The 16655-nt window shown below is 38.5% G+C and overlaps 1 protein-coding gene across 1 annotated transcript in view; it reads left to right on the top strand.

The window, feature by feature from the left end:
- The window catches only part of MARCHF5 (membrane associated ring-CH-type finger 5), a 59737-nt gene that overhangs the window by 22572 nt on the left and 20510 nt on the right, over positions 1-16655 (top strand). The gene's annotated exons all lie outside the window — the stretch shown is intronic.

The raw sequence follows: 16655 nt of genomic DNA, 5'->3' as shown, positions 1-16655 counted from the left end.
GGCAGGCGAGGAATAACCAATGGTCTTTGAGAATGAGGCTAGCGTTGAAACAAGTGTAGCAGATTGTTTAAAGGAAGCTATAACTAAGGCTGATATTTAGTTAGCATGTTCCATTACATCCATGTGATTATGAACTGGTGTCATTCTCTTTGTTTGGTATTTATGCCATGCCAGTTGTTCAAAATTTTTAATATCACACTTGTCTATAATCAAGAGGTATATGAAAGCAGTTTGGGTTTTGGGAAGGTCAAGGAAAAAAATGACTTTGTGGAGGAATAGAGTTCAAGGAGAAACTGGAAATGATTATTAGATTTTTTTTTCTAGGTGCTATACATATTGAAATCAGACCTTTCTTTAAAAAAATAAGGCAACATAAGTGCAGATGATGAAGTGCTTTTCTAATGTGAGAAGATTAATAATAAGGACAAACAGAATTTCCATAGTTGTCTATATTTCTCTCTCTAACTTAATGCATAGGAAGAAGTGATAGCTTTCTATGAAAGAAAAATAGTGTAGTAGAGAAAGTAGCATTTCTCAGACATTTACAATTTGTGGACCACACTGACAGGTCTTTTTTGTTGTTGTTGTTTTTAATTAATTTATTTATTTATTTTTGCCTGTGTTGGGTCTTTGTTGATGCACGCGGGCTTTCTCTAGTTGCAGCGAGCAGGGGCTACTCTTCATTGCGGTGCGCAGGCTTCTCGTTGTGGAGCACGGGCTGTAGGCGCGAGGGCTTCAGTAGTTGCAGCACACGGGCTCAGTAGTATTTAACTGTTTCTTTTCCTACTTCTTAGTTCTGCTAAATCAGATAATCCCACTTTTCAACTATAGGTTGTTGGGAATAGCAGCAAGTATAGGATGATTCTTTTAGATGTTTTAGATATTCAGATGGATGGGTACAAAAATTATTGCAAGAATTCTCACTGAAAACTACCTACAATATCCGATGAAGCACTGAGTTGACAAATGTGTGGCACTCAGCAATGAAGTTGAATGTTGCAGTTTGGAAGATGGCAGTGAATAAATCTGTCCTTCTGGTTGTATTTCAGTTCTAGGAAACATGTTTTTAGGTCTAGTGTGGTAATTGAATACCTTTTTTAAGTATACTAATAATAAGACACTGATTTCGTTCTACAACAAGGAAAGAAAATGGCTACATGTTGGAAAAGTCAAACTCTTTGCTTAAGCTATGTGTATCATGATTTGGTCTTTGTATTTTATCATTAAGAATTGTTATTTCACCCTCATATGATAGGTTCAAGCTATTCACAGTACTGAATATCACAGAGATCTGTCACTTGAGTAAGCCACAGATAATCATAGACTTTTTTTTTTTTTTTTTTGGTACGCGGGCCTCTCACTGTTGTGGCCTCTCCCATTGCGGAGCACAGGCTCCGGACACGCAGGCTCAGCGGCCCTGGCTCACGGGCCTAGCCGCTCCGCGGCATGTGGGATCCTCCCAGACCGGGGCATGAACCCGTGTCCCCTGCATCGGCAGGCGGACTCTCAACCACTGTGCCACCAGGGAAGCCCAATCATAGACATTTTTTACTGACCTTACTGGTGTCATGGGGAAAAAAATGTACATACTTCATTTAAATAATTTTTGTTAGCATCTTTCCTCCTGACAAGATAGGAAAGCAGAGTGTTGTATTTGCTTCTTTTTTCCTGACATAACATGCTGAAGATACCTGCTCAGGGACTGCAGTTTGAATATTATATTCACAATTTTCCATGCAATCTTTAACAGATTCAATAGAAGACTTACTGTCAAATGTCAGGTGTTGTCTGTAAATGAAGCCATATGTGAATTGACTTTCAGGTGCTATACTCTTCCTTTCTACACACATGACTAGTGGTTTTGGCCATATTGATCCTAGTGTACATTTTCAAGTCAAGGTTCAAAGATAATTGTTGGTTAAAGGAAAATCCCTTCTCTAAAGCATGTTTTTCATTGATAATCAGAACTGTTTGTATTTTATAATTTACATATTATGTACATACCAAGAGTTGATTCATATTCTGAATACTAGTGGTTTCTTGTAGTCATGAAACAAAATATTTAAGAGCATACATCTGTGATACTAACTGTTCTTACTCACTGAATACCACACCTGACATTGTGTAATTAATGTCCAGTAGTGTCATCTGAAACAGAAACATACCAGTAAGTTGTTTTCTTTCTGAGCATATTTGTCATTAATTTTGTAGGTGACCATAGTTATACCTGTTTTTGTTAAAATAATTAAAAGTTCCTTCGCAGTTTTTAATCTTTGCTTTCAATAACAAAACTCATAATGCAGGTATTGATTGGTTTACTAGAGTGGTTGAAAATTATATGAATGCTTCAGTGGCTTCTTATCCCTGTTTTATAATGTTTCAGTCCCTGTTTAAAAATGTATTATACTTTGATTGGAACAAGGAGGTCCCCCAGTGTAAACTAATAACTTGTAATTCACTGGTCATAGCCCACTGTAAGATCCTACTGTTTTCACTCTACAAGATCATACTATTTATCATTTATGACATTCTGAGTCAAATGTGTTTTTATCACTTTTACTCTTCAATGAACACTTTTGAGGCATTGATTCATTTTCCTAATTGGAGATTTAACACATTGATAGGAACAACAACAAAATATATATTTAACCAATGTAAACAACTCATGATGTCAGAGTTCGTTAACTGAAACAAATAGTCCCCTCTTAACTATCCTTGTAAAGCATGTGTGACCCTTGGCACATAACAATTAAGAAGCTAAAGGAATTTCCTTAAAAGTCATAATTTTTTCAATTTATGAAATGTTTGTGATCAAAGCTTTTGTCACTTTTTTTTAATCAAACTGTCTATAGTAAACCAATTAATTGATTCCCAGGGACCACCATTGGTCCCCAGATGACAGTTAGAAGACACTGCCCAGAAGAAAGAATGAAAGACAAGAGAAAAGATGCAGAGAGGAAGAGGTGATGGTTAACATTCTATGAGATGATCTCTGTGTAGCAGGTATTTAAAAAGAGTTTTCGGGCTTCCCTGGTGGCGCAGTGGTTGAGAGTCTGCCTGCCGATGCAGGGGACATGGGTTCGTGCCCCAGTCCGGGAAGATCCCACATGCCACGGAGCAGCTAGGCCTGTGAGCCATGGCCGCTGAGCCTGCGTATCCGGAGCCTGTGCTCAACGGGAGAGGCCACAACAGTGAGAGGCCCGCGTACCGCCAAAAAAAAAAAAAAAAAAAAAAGAAGAGTTTTCATATGGATTTAGACTCAGTCTGTCTGGCTAGCTGGCCAAAGTCTGCATCTTTTCTGGTACTTAGTGGCAGCCAGAATGGAAGGATGGTGACAACTGTGTGTTCTTAATTGTCAATAGGGAATATATTGTGAATATATCCTCCTAGTCATCCAGTCCTCCTCCCTAAACCCTGGCAACCAGTGATCTTTTTACTGTCTTCATAGTCTTGCCTTTTTCAGAATGTCATATAGCTGGAATCATACAGTATGTAGCCTTTTCAGATTGGTTTCTTTCACTTAGTAAATATATTTAAAGTTTCTCTGTGTCTTTCATGGCTTGATAGTTCATTTCTTGTTAATACTGAATCATATCCCATTGTCTGGACATACCACAGCTTATTTATCCATTCGCCTACTGCAGGACATCATGTTGCTTCCAGGTTTTGACAATTACAAATAAAGCTGCAGTACACATCTGTGTGCAAGTTTTTGTGTGGACATATATTTTCAACTTATTTAGGTAAATAACAAGGATCGTAATTGCTGGATCATACGGTAAGAATATGTTTAGTTTTGTAAGAAACTACCAAAATGTCTTTCACAGTGGCTGTACATTTTGCATTCTGACCAGAAATAAGTTCCTGTTGCTCTATATCCTTTCAGCACTTGCTTTTGTCAGTGTTTTGGATTTAGCCATTTATATCTCATTGTTTTATTTTTTTATTTTTATTTTTATTTTTTAAATAAATTTATTTATTAATTTTGGGCTGCATTGGGTCTTTGTCGCTGCACGTGGGTTTTCTTTAGTTGTGGCAAGCGGGGGCTACTCTTCATTGCGGTGCGAGGGTTTCAGTAGTTGTGGCATGCGGTCTCAGTAGTTATGGCTCACAGGCTCTAGAGCTCAGGCTCAGTAGTTGTGGCACACATGCTTAGTTGCTCCGCGGCATGTGGGATCTTCCCGGACCAGGGCTCGAACCTGCGTCCCCTGCTTTGGCAGGTGGATTCTTAACCACTGCGCCACCAATTTTAATTTGCTATTTCCTAATAACATACATGTTAAGTGTCTTTTCATATGCTTATTAAGAGTCTTATGTCCTTCTCACACCCGTCAGAATGGCCATCATCAAAAAATCTACAAACACCCAGGAATGCAAGGATTCTTCAATATATGCAAATCAATCAATGTGATACACCATATTAACAAATTGAAGGAGAAAAACCATATGATCATCTCAATAGATGCAGAGAAAGCTTTCGACAAAATTCAACACCCATTTATGATAAAAACCCTGCAGAAAGTAGGCATAGAGGGAACTTTCCTCAACATAATAAAGGCCATATATGCCAAACCCACAGCCAACATCATCCTCAATGGTGAAAAACTGAAACCATTTCCACTAAGATCAGGAACAAGACAAGGCTGCCCACTCTCACCACTCTTATTCAACCTAGTTTTGGAAGTTTTAGCCACAGCAATCAGAGAAGAAAAAGAAATAAAAGGAATCCAAATTGGAAAAGAAGAAGTAAAGCTGTCACTGTTTGCAGATGACATGATACTATACTTAGAGAATCCTAAAGATGCTACCAGAAAAGTACTAGAGCTAATCAATGAAGTTGGTAAAGTAGCAGGATACAAAACTAATGCACAGAAATCTCTGGCATTCCTATACACTGATCATGAAAAATCTGAAAATGAAATTAATAAAACACTCCCATTTACCATTGCAACAAAAAGAATAAAATATCTAGGAATAAACCTACCTAAGGAGACAAAAGACCTGTATGCAGAAAATTATAAGACACTGATGAAAGAAATTAAAAATGATACAAATATATGGAGAGATATACCATGTTCTTGGATTAGAAGAATCAACATTGTGAAAATGACTCTACTACCCAAAGCAATCTACAGATTCAATGCAATCCCTATCAAACTACCACTGGCATGTTTCACAGAACTAGAACAAAACATGTCACAATTTGTATGGAAACACAAAAGACCCCAAATAGCCAAAGCAATCTTGAGAACGAAAAACAGAGCTGGAGGAATCAGGCTCCCCGACTTCAGACTATACTACAAAGCTGCAGTAATCAAGACATTATGGTACTGGCACAAAAACAGAAATATAGATCAGTGGAACAGGATAGAAGGCCCAGAGATAAACCCACGCACATATGGTCACCTTATCTTTGATAAAGGAGGCAAGAATATACAGTGGAGAAAAGACAGCCTCTTCCATACGTGGTGCTGGGAGAACTGGACAGGTACATGTAAAAGTATGGGATTAGACCTCTCCCTAACACCATACACAAAAATAAACTCAAAAGGGATTAAAGACCTAAATGTAAGGCCAGAAACTATCAAACTCTTAGAGGAAAACATAGCAGAACACTCTATGACATAAATCACAGCAAGATCCTTTTTGACCCACCTCCTAGAGAAAGGGAAATAATAACAAAAAGAAACACATGGGACCTAATGAAACTTAAAAGCTTTTGCACAGCAAAGGAAACCATAAACAAGACCAAAAGACAACCCTCAGAATGGGAGAAAATATTTGCAAATGAAGCAACTGACAAAGGATTATTCTCCAGAATTTACAAGCAGCTCATGCAGCTCAATATGAAAAAAACAAACAACCCAATCCAAAAATGGGCAGAAGACCTAAACAGACATTTCTCCAAAGAAGATATACAGATTGCCAACAAACACATGAAAGAATGCTCAACATAATTAATCATTAGAGAAATGCAAATCAAAACTACAATGAGGTATCACCTTACACGGTCAGAATGGCCATCATCAAAAAATCTAGAAACAATAAATGCTGGAGAGGGTGTGGAGAAAAGGGAACCCTTTTGCACAGTTGGTGGGAATCTAAATTGATACAGCCACTATGGAGAACAGTATGGAGGTTCCTTAAAAAACTAAAAATAGAACTACCATATGACCCAGCAATCCCACTACTGGGTATATACCCTGAGAAGATCATAATTCAAAAAGAGTTATGTACCACAGTGTTCATTGCAGCTCTATTTACAATAGCCAGGACATGGGAGCAACCTAAGTGTCCATCAAGAGATGAATGGATAAAGAAGATGTGACATATATATACAATGGAATATTACTCAGCCATAAAAAGAAACGAAATTGAGTTATTTGTAGTGAGGTGGATGGACCTAGAGTCTGTCATAAAGAGTGAAGTAAGTCAGAAAGAGAAAAACAAATATTTTATGCTAACACATATATGTGGAATCTAAAAAACAAACAAAAAATGGTCATGAAGAACCTAGGGGCAAGACGGGAATAAAGACGCAGACCTACTAGAGAATGGACTTGAGGATATGGGGAGGGGAAAGGATAAGCTGGAATGCAGTGAGAGAGTGGCATGGACATATATACACTACCAAATGTAAAATACATAGCTCGTGGGAAGCAGCCGCATAGCACAGGGAAATTAACTCGGTGCTTTGTGACCACCTAGAGGGGTGGGAGGGAGGGAGACACAGGAGGGAAGAGATATGCAGATATATGTGTATGTATAACTGATTCACTTTGTTATAAAGCAGTAACTAACACACCATTGTAAAGCAGTTATACTCCAATAAAGATGTTAAAAAAAAAAGGAAGAAAAAATAGTCTTATGTCTTCTTTGATGAGGTGTCTGTGAAGTCTTTTGATTGTTTTTAACATCAGTTTTCTTATTATTTTTTTTTTCTTTTTTTTTTCTTTTTGCAGTATGCGGGCCTCTCACTGTTGTGGCCTCTCCCGTTGCGGAGCACAGGCTCCGGATGCGCAGGCCCAGCGGCCATGGCTCACGGGCCCAGCCGCTCCGCGGCATATGGGATCCTCCCAGACCGGGGCACGAACCCGTATCCCCTGCATCGGCAGGCGGATTCTCAACCACTGCGCCACCAGGGAGGCCCCAGTTTTCTTATTATTGAGTTTTAAATGTTCTTTGTATATTTTGGATAACAGTTCTTTATCAGGTATATCTTTTGCAAATATTTTTTCCCAGTCTGTGGCTTCTCTTCTCATTCTCTTGATCTTTCTTCTTTTTTAATGTAGTAATTTACAGCTATAAATTTCTCTCTAAGCACTGCTTGGATTTCTGCTTTTACCTGTTGATTATTCAGGAGTGTGTTGTTTAATTTTCACATATTTGTAAATTTTCCAAATGCCCTTCTCTTATTGATTTCTAATTTCATTCCATTGTGATCAAAGAACATACTTTGCTATCCATTCTTTTAAATGATTAAAGCTTGTTTTATGGCCTAGCAAGCTTTATACTTGCAAATGTTCCATGTGTACTTGGGAAGATGTGTGTTCTGTTGGTGGTGGTGGTGGTGGTAGAGTGTGATATAAATATCTAGTTGACTCATAGAATTTTGAAGTCTTCTATTTCCTTGTCATTCTTTTACCTATTCTTCATTGAAAGTGGGCTGTTGAAGTCTACAGCTATTGTTGAATTGTCTGTTTCTCCAGTTCTGCCCATTTTTGCTTCGTTTATTTTGGACTGTTGTAAGGTGCATAAATGTTCCTAATGGTTATGTCTTTCTGATGGATTGTCCCTTTTACCATCATAAAATGTCCTTTGTTTCTAGTAACACTTTTTGTCTTAAAGTTGATTTTAACTGATATCAGTGTTGCCACTTCCACTCTTTATGTAAATTCTTAGATTACTTTCAAGTTAAATTTTATTACAGCTTTGTTTTTTATTTCTTTATTGTTCTCAACTAAGCATTAATTCAAACTTCTGTGTAGAGACAAAGATAACTAACAATTACCCTCAAAAACTGGTTGTCAAATATTAAGTGGAGTGTAAAGCTTGGAAGGAAAAGATATTCACTGGGGATGATGAGGAATGATTCCTGGGAGAAACCTTTCCTAGAAAATCTAGCAAATAAAATTAATAGTTGTTACTATTTTATTTTATAATATTTTCTTTTAATAATATTAACAGTGATATCAGTAGCTATCACTTCCTAACAGGCACTGACTCTTTGCCAGGCACTATGTCAATCAGTTTGCGTATATTATTTTAAGCTTCTCAAAAGTTCTACACAGGGCTTCCCTGGTGGCACAGTGGTTGCGAGTCCGCCTGCCAATGCAGGGGACACGGGTTCGTGCCCCAGTCCGGGAGGATCCCGCATGCCGCGGAGCGGCTGGGCCCGTGGGCCATGGCTGCTGAGCCTGCGTGTCCGGAGCCTGTGCTCCACGGCGGGAGAGGCCACAAGGGTGAGAGGCCTGCGTACCACAAGAAAAAAAAAAAGTTCTACACAGGGCTTCCCTGGTGGCGCAGTGGTTGAGAGTCCGCCTGCCGATGCAGGGGACACGGGTTCGTGCCCCGGTCCGGGAAGATCCCACATGCTGCAGAGCGGCTAGGCCCGTGAGCCACGGCTGCTGAGCCTGTGCGTCCGGAGCCTGTGCTCCGCAACGGGGAGAGGCCACAACAGTGAGAGGCCTGCGTACCGCAAAAAAAAAAAAAAAGCTCTACACAATAGATAGTGTCCTTATTCTACAGTTAAGGAAACAGACTTGGCAAATTTATTTAATGGAATCCCATGGGTTTCTAGCAAGTAAGGAGCCAGGATTTTAATTTGCCAAAGCACATCAGAAGCTAGAGGGGAAGGTTACCTAGAGGATGCAGTTTTGTTTGGTCAGCCTCCCAATGCACAAAGCAGGGTGGAGAAAAAGGAGGAGTAAATGTGGAGAGGCAAACAGAATATTGAGCACAATTAGTTTATATGTTAATATATTCTAGACTAGTATACTATACATCATGTTCTATGCTTCCTTTTTTTTTCTTAGCAATATATGGTAGATACCATTTTATATTAGTGTATAAAGAGCTTTTTCTTTGTAGTTGTGTAGTGTTCTGTTACATAAATGTATGGTTATATAACCAGACTCCTAATGATGGACATACAGGCTATTTGTAATCTTTTACTACTACAAAGAGTGCTGTCATAAACAATTGTGTAAAATAATTTTACACATGTGCAAAATGACTAGAGTGGAATTGCTATAAGTCAAAGCGTATGAGCAGTTATAACATTAGTAGACATCATCAAATTGGCTTTTGCAGAGATTATATCTGTTTAATCTTCCCAACAGTGTATTGGAGTGCCTGCTTTTCCATTGCCTTTACCAACATGCTGCTATCAATATACAGAACTAATTATATCTGCTGCCTTAGCATTGATCAAAGCTCAGCAGAATGTTCACTAAGGTTTTTTTCTTTTATTATGAAATTTCATTTGTTGAGAAAGAATATATAACTACACATGAGGAATAATGACTAATAAACCATCATCCATTTCCTTATCCCTCAGGTTTAGAAATAAAATATCCTGGTGATTTCAACTTTTTATCATTAAGTAATGACTATTTTATCTATAAGAATTTTTGTGTGTGTCTTAAACTTCTATATAATATAGACATAGACATGATAATATAGAATACAGTTTCCCCTCGGTATCTGCAGGAGGTTGGTTCCAGGACCCCTGCAGATACCAAAATCCATGGATGCTCAAGTCCCTTATATAAAATGGCATAGTATTTGCATATAATTTATGCACATACTACTATATACTTTATTTTATTTTATTTATTTATTTTTGGCCGCGTTGGGTCTTCATTGCTGCACACAGGCTTTCTCTAGTTGTGGCGAGCGGGGGCTACTCTTCATTGCGGTGTGCAGGCTTCTCCTTGCGGTGGCTTCTCTTGTTGCGGAGCATAGGCTCTAGGCGCACAGGCTTCAGTAGCTGTGGCACACAGGCTTAGTTCCTCCGCAGCATGTGGGATCTTCCTGGACCAGGGATCGAAACTGTGTCCCCTGCGTTGGCAGGTGGATTCTTAACTACTGCGCCACCAGGGAAGTCCCCCTACTATACACTTTAAATCATCTCTAGATCACTCATAATATTCTAATACAATGTAAATGGTAAGTTGTTGCTGGTGTGCAGCAACTGAGTTTTGCTTTGGGGAACTTTCTGGAATTTTTTTCCCCTAGATATTTTCATTCTGCAGTTGGTTGAATATGCAGATGCAGAACCCAAAGATTTGGAGGGCCAACTGTAGAATGAAAATATAGCTATGCCAGCTTTTTTAAAATAGATTTGTTATTTTAGGACAATTTTTAATTTACAGAAAAATTTCAAAGATAGTACAGAGAGTTCCCAAATATCCCATATCCAGTTTCCTCTGTTATTAACACCTTATGTAGTATGGTACATTTGTTATAATTAATGTACCAGTACTGATATTATTATTAACTGAAGTCCATACTTTACTCAGGTTTTCTTAATTTTTCCCTAATGTCCTTATTCTGTTCCAGGATCCTGTTCAGGATATTATATTACATTTAGTCATGTCTCCTTAATGCTCCTCTTGGCTGTAACAGCTTCTCAGACTTTCCTTGTTTTTGTTGACCTTGACGGTTTTGAGGAATACTGGTTAGATGTTTTACAGAATGTCTCACAATTCGGATCTGTCTGGTGTTTTTACCATTATCTACTGGGGTTATGAGTTTTGGGGTACAAGACCACAGAGATGAAGTGCCATTTTGATCACATAACATCACAGGCACATACGATCAATATTACTTATCACTCATGATACTGACCTTGATCATCTCAGTAAGGTTATGTTTGTCAGGTTTTTTTTTTTTACTGTAAAGTTACTCTTTTTCCCCCCTTTCATACCAGCTTTTTTTGATGTTATTACATTTGCTTATCTTTTCTCACCCTTTTATTTTCAGTTCTTCTGAATTCTTTTGTAAATAAGTGTAAACTTATTGTGATACTTATATAGTTGGGTTTTTACTGTCAAATTTTATGCATTCTATTTGTCCTTTTTTCTTTTTTTCCCCTTTAGTTGATCATCTTCTGGATTGAAATGCTTTTTCCTCTGATACTATATTTTCCCCTGTACTTTTTTTTTTTTTTTTTTTTTTTTTGGCTGCGTTGAGTCTTTGTTGCTGCGTGCAGGATTTCTCTGTTCGCGGCAAGTGGGGGCTACTCTTTGTTGTGGTGCACGGGCTTCTTATTGCCGTGGCTTCTCTTGTTGTGGAGCATGGGCTCTAGGCACATGGGCTTCAGTAGTTGTGGCACGTGGGCTCAGTAGTTGTGGCTCGCAGGCTCTAGAGCTCAGGCTCAGTAGTTGTGGCACATGGGTTTAGTTGCTCCGCAGCATGTGGGATCTTCCCGGACCAGGGCTCGAACCCGTGTCGAACCTGTGTCCCCTGCATTGACAGGTGGATTCTTAACCACTGCGCCACCAGGAAAGTCCCAGAAATAAAAAGGATCTTAAGAAAGTACTGTGAGCAGTTGTATGCCAACAAATTGGATAACCTAGAAGTAAAAGATAAATTCCTAGAAACATAAAACCTACAAAGACTGAATCATGAAGAAATAAAAAATGTGAACAGACCAATAACAACTACGGACATCATAAAGCTCCCAACAAAGAAAAACCCAGGACCAGATGGTTTCACTAGTGAATTCTGCCAAACAGTTAAGGAAGTATTAATGCCAGTCCTTCTGAGACTCTTTAAAGTTAAAGAGGAGGGAACATTCCCAAACACATTTTATGAGGCCAGCATTACCCCGATACCAAAGCCAGATATGGACACTATAAGAAAACTACAAGCCAATATCCCTGATGAATATAGATGAAAAAATTCTCAACAAAATATTAGCAAAACAAATCCAACAGCATATTTTTTTATATAAATTTTATTTTTGGCTGCGTTGGGTCTTCATTGCGGCGCGCGGGCTTCTCATTGCAGTGGCTTCTCTTATGGCGGAGCACGGCGCGCGGGCTTCAGTAGTTGTGGCGCACGGGCCTCGTTGCTCCGTGGCATGTGGGATCTGCCCGGGCCAGGGCTCGAACCCGTGTCCCCTGCATTGGCAGGTGGATTCTTAACCACTGCACCACCAGGGAAGCCCCCAACAGCATATTAAAGCATCGTACACCATGATCAAGTGGGATTTATCCCTGGGATGCAAGGATGGTTCAATATCTGCATATCAATCAGTGTGATATATACCACATTAATAGAATGAAAGATAAAAATCTTATCTCTGCATCTCATTATCTGCAGGATGCAGAAAAGCATTTGACAGAATTCAACATCCTTTCATGATAAAAACTCTCAACAAATTGGGTATAGAAGGAGGTACCTCAATGGAATAAAGGCTGTATATGACAAACTCACAGCTAACATCATATGCAGTGTACCCACTAAGATCAAGAACAAGACAAGGGTGTCTGTTCTCACCACTCCTGTCCTACCCAGAGCCATTAGTCAAGAAAAAGAAATAAAAGACATCTGAATCCAAAAGAAAGAAGTAAAATTGTCTTTGCTTGGAGATGATATGATCTTATATATAGAAAATCCTAAAGACTCCACCAAAAGCCTGTTAGAACTAATAAATGAATTCAGTAAAGTTGCAGGATACAAAATCAACATAAAAATCAGTTGTGTTTCTATATATACACTAAGCTATCTGAAAAAGAAATAAAATAATCCCATTTATAGAACCAAAAACAATAAAATACTTAGGAGTAAAACAAAATTTCAACACATTGATGCAAGAAATTAAAGAAGACACAAATAAATGAAAAGCTATCTCATATTCATGGATTGGCAGAATTAATACTGTTAAAATGTCCATACTACCCAAAGCCATCTATATATTCAATGTAATCCCTGAAAGTCCAATGGCATTTTTTATAGAATTAGGAAAAATAATCCTAAAATTGTATGGAACTACAAAAGACCCCCAAATAGCCAAAGCAATCCTGAGAAAGAAGAACAAAGCAGGTGGCATCACATTTACTAATTTAAACTTTATTACAAAGCTATAATAATCAAAGCAATATGGTACTAGTGTAAAAAGACACATAGGCCAATGGAACAGAGTTGAGAGCCCAGAATTGAACCCACACATATATGTTCAACTAATATTTGACAAGGGAGCCAAGAATACTCAGGGAAATCTCTTCAATAAGTGATGTTGGGCAGACTGAATCGTTGACATGCAAAAGACTGAAATTGGCCCCTGTGTTATTCCTCTCACAAAAATTAACTCAAAATGGATTAGAGATTTAAATATAGGACCAGAAACTATAAAACGTTCTGGAATAAAACATAGGAAAGTCTCCTTGACATTGATCTTGGCAATGATTTTTTGGATATGACACCAAAAACACAAGCAACAAAAGCAGAAATAAGTTGGACTATATCAAACTAAAGAGCTTTTGCACAGCAAAAGAAACAATTAGCAAAATGAAAGGGTAACCTATGGAATGAGAAAATACTTGTAAGTCATCTGTCTGGTAGGGGATTAATATCCAAAATATAAGGAATTTATACAACTCAATATCCAAGAAAACCATACACAATCTGATTTAAAAATGGGTTAAGATCTTGAATAGAAAATTTTCTGTAGAAGACATACAAATGGTCAACTGATGCATGAAAAGATGCTCAACATCACTAATCATTGGGGAAATGGAAATCAAAACCACAATGAGATGTTACCTCGCATCTGTTAGAATAGCTATTAACAAAAAGACAATAGACAGCAAGTGTTAACAAGGCTGTGGAGAAAAGGGTACTATGTGCACTGTTTGTGGGGATGTTAATTGGTACAGCCACTATGAAAAACTATATGGAGATTACTCAGAAAAAGTTTTTTAACTATCATGTGATCCAGCAATCCCACTTCTGATTAGATATCCAAAGGAATGAAATCACTGTCTGGAAGACATACGTACACCCCCATGTTCACTGCAGCATTATTCACAATAGCCAAGACATGGAAACAACCTAAGTGTCCATCGACAGATGAATGGATAAAGAAAATGTGTGTATATATACAGTAGAATATTCATCCTTTTTTAAAAAAAAATAAAAGGAAACTCTGCCTTTTGCAAGAACATGGGTAGATCTTAAGGGTATTGTGCTAAGCTAAATAAGTCAGAGAAAGACAAATACTGTATGTTCTCACTTATATGTGGACTCTAAAATATCCAAACTCAAATAGCAGAATGGTTGGGTCTGGGGGTTGGGGAATATTGGGAAATGTTGGTCAAGGGCTACAAACTTCCATTTAAAAGATGAATCAGGGCCTCCCTGGTGGCGCAGTGGTTGAGAGTCCGCCTGCCGATGCAGGGGATACAGGTTCGTGCCCCGTTCTGGGAGGATCCCATATGCCGCGGAGCGGCTGGGCCCGTGAGCCATGGCCGCTGAGCCTGCGCATCCGGAGCTTGTGCTCCGCAACGGGAGAGGCCACAACAGTGAGAGGCCCGCGTACAGCAAAAAAAATAAATAAATAAATAAAATAAAAGATGAATCAGTTCTAGAGATCAGTGTACAATATGGTGACCATAATTAACACTGTATTATATAAATGAAGGTTAAGAGAGTAGATCTTAAGTGTTAGCAGCACAAAGATGTTAATTATGTAAGAGTATTGAAGTGTTAACTAACCTTATTGTGGTGATCATTTCTCAATATAATCAAATTATCACATTCTACACCTTAAACATATATGTTATATGTCAATAATAATAAAGCTGGAAAAATGTATAGTTATCTTTTTTTATGATAAGACTGATCAGTGGATACAGGTTTTATCAACCTGATACATCCAATAGAATTCCCTGTCAGTTTCCACCTACTGGTTTTAGCAGAGATTGATAATTTTTTTATTCATTGCCTCTAGATCTATTATTTCATTAGATGGTACAGAAGAATGACATTGTAATTCTTTCTCTTTTTTTTTGAGTTTGTTAGCTTAGAATACTTATTAAAGATGAACTGGGCTTCCCTGGTGGCGCAGTGGTTGAGAGGCCGCCTGCCAATGCAGGGGACAAGGGTTCGTGCCCCAGTCCGGGAAGATCCCACATGCGGCAGAGCGGCTGGGCCCGTGAGCCATGGCCGCTGAGCCTGCGCGTCCGGAGCCTGTGCTCCGCAACGGGAGAGGCCACAATAGTGAGAGGCCCGTGTACTGCAAAACAAAACAAAACAAAACAAAAGGGAAAAAAAAGATGAACTGAGAAGGGATTGCTAAATTGGGGTGAATAGCACATATACTTTTGATGGATTAGGTACTATACCATTTTATATGCACCTGCAATGGATGAGTTTGCCTGTTTACTTACAGCTTTGCCAATAGATGGGCTAACATTTTAGTTTGTCAGTATAATCTGTTAGGTAAGAAAAGGTACCTCAGAGTTTTAATTTCCATTTCTTTATGAGTGAGGTGGCTAACCATTGGAAAGCAAGAAAGAATGCTGTTGTGGTTGGTTTTTTTTTTAATTTTTATTGGAGTATAATTGCTTTACAATGATGTGTTAGTTTCTGCTGTATCACAAAGTGAATCAGCTATACATATACATATATCCCCATATCCCCTCCCTCTTGCATCTCCCTCACACCCTCCCTGTCCCACCCCTCTAGGTGGTCACAAAGCACTGAGCTGATCTCCCTGTGCTATGCGGTGCTTCCCACTAGCTATCTATTTTACATTTGGTAGTGTATATATGTCCATGCCACTCTCTCACTTCGTCCCAGCTTACCCTTCCCCCTCCCTGTGTCCTCAAGTCCATTCTCTAAGTCTGCATCTTTATTCCTATCCTGCCCCTAGGTTCTTCAGAACCTTTTTTTTTTTAAGATTCCATATATGTGTTAGCATACATTGTTCGTTTTTCTCTTTCTGACTTACTTCACTCTGTATGACAGACTCTAGGTCCAACCGCCTCATTACAAATAACTCAATTTCATTTCTCTTTATAGCTGAGTAATATTCCATTGTATATATGTGCCACATCTTCTTTATCCATTCATCTGTTGATGGACACTTAGGTTGTTTCCATGTCCTGGCTGTTGTAAATAGAGCTGCAATGAACATTGTGGTGCATGACTCTTTTTGAATTAGGGTTTTCTCTGGGTATATATATGCCCAGTAGTGGGATTCCTGGGTCATATGGTAGTTCTATTTTTAGTTTTTTAAGGAACCTCCATACTGTTCTCCATAGTGGCTGTATCAATTTAGATTCCCACCAACAGTGCCAGAGGGTTCCCTTTTCTCCACACCCTCTCCAGCATTTATTGTTTGTAGACTTTTTTATGATGGCCATTCTGACTGGTGTGAGGTGTGATACCTCATTGTAGTTTTGATTTGCATTTCTCTAATGATTAGTGATGTTGAGCATCCTTTTGTTTGAAAAAGGGTACTAAATATATATTAAATATATTTTCCCAAAGTTAAAAAAGTTTTTCATGGCTTCAATTTAATGAGAATTTTACATTTTTAATGTTTTCTAAGCTATCAGTTACTTTCTAAGAATAGTCTGCATTGTTTCCTCTAACCACACGGCCCTCTGTTACTCACCATAAATCCAAGTGGTTACTTTCCT

This window comes from Mesoplodon densirostris, chromosome 1 (assembly GCF_025265405.1).
Source record: "Mesoplodon densirostris isolate mMesDen1 chromosome 1, mMesDen1 primary haplotype, whole genome shotgun sequence".
Lineage (NCBI taxonomy): Eukaryota > Metazoa > Chordata > Mammalia > Artiodactyla > Ziphiidae > Mesoplodon > Mesoplodon densirostris.
Note: the sequence above shows the minus strand (reverse complement) of the source record. Positions and strands in the feature narration are given on the sequence as shown.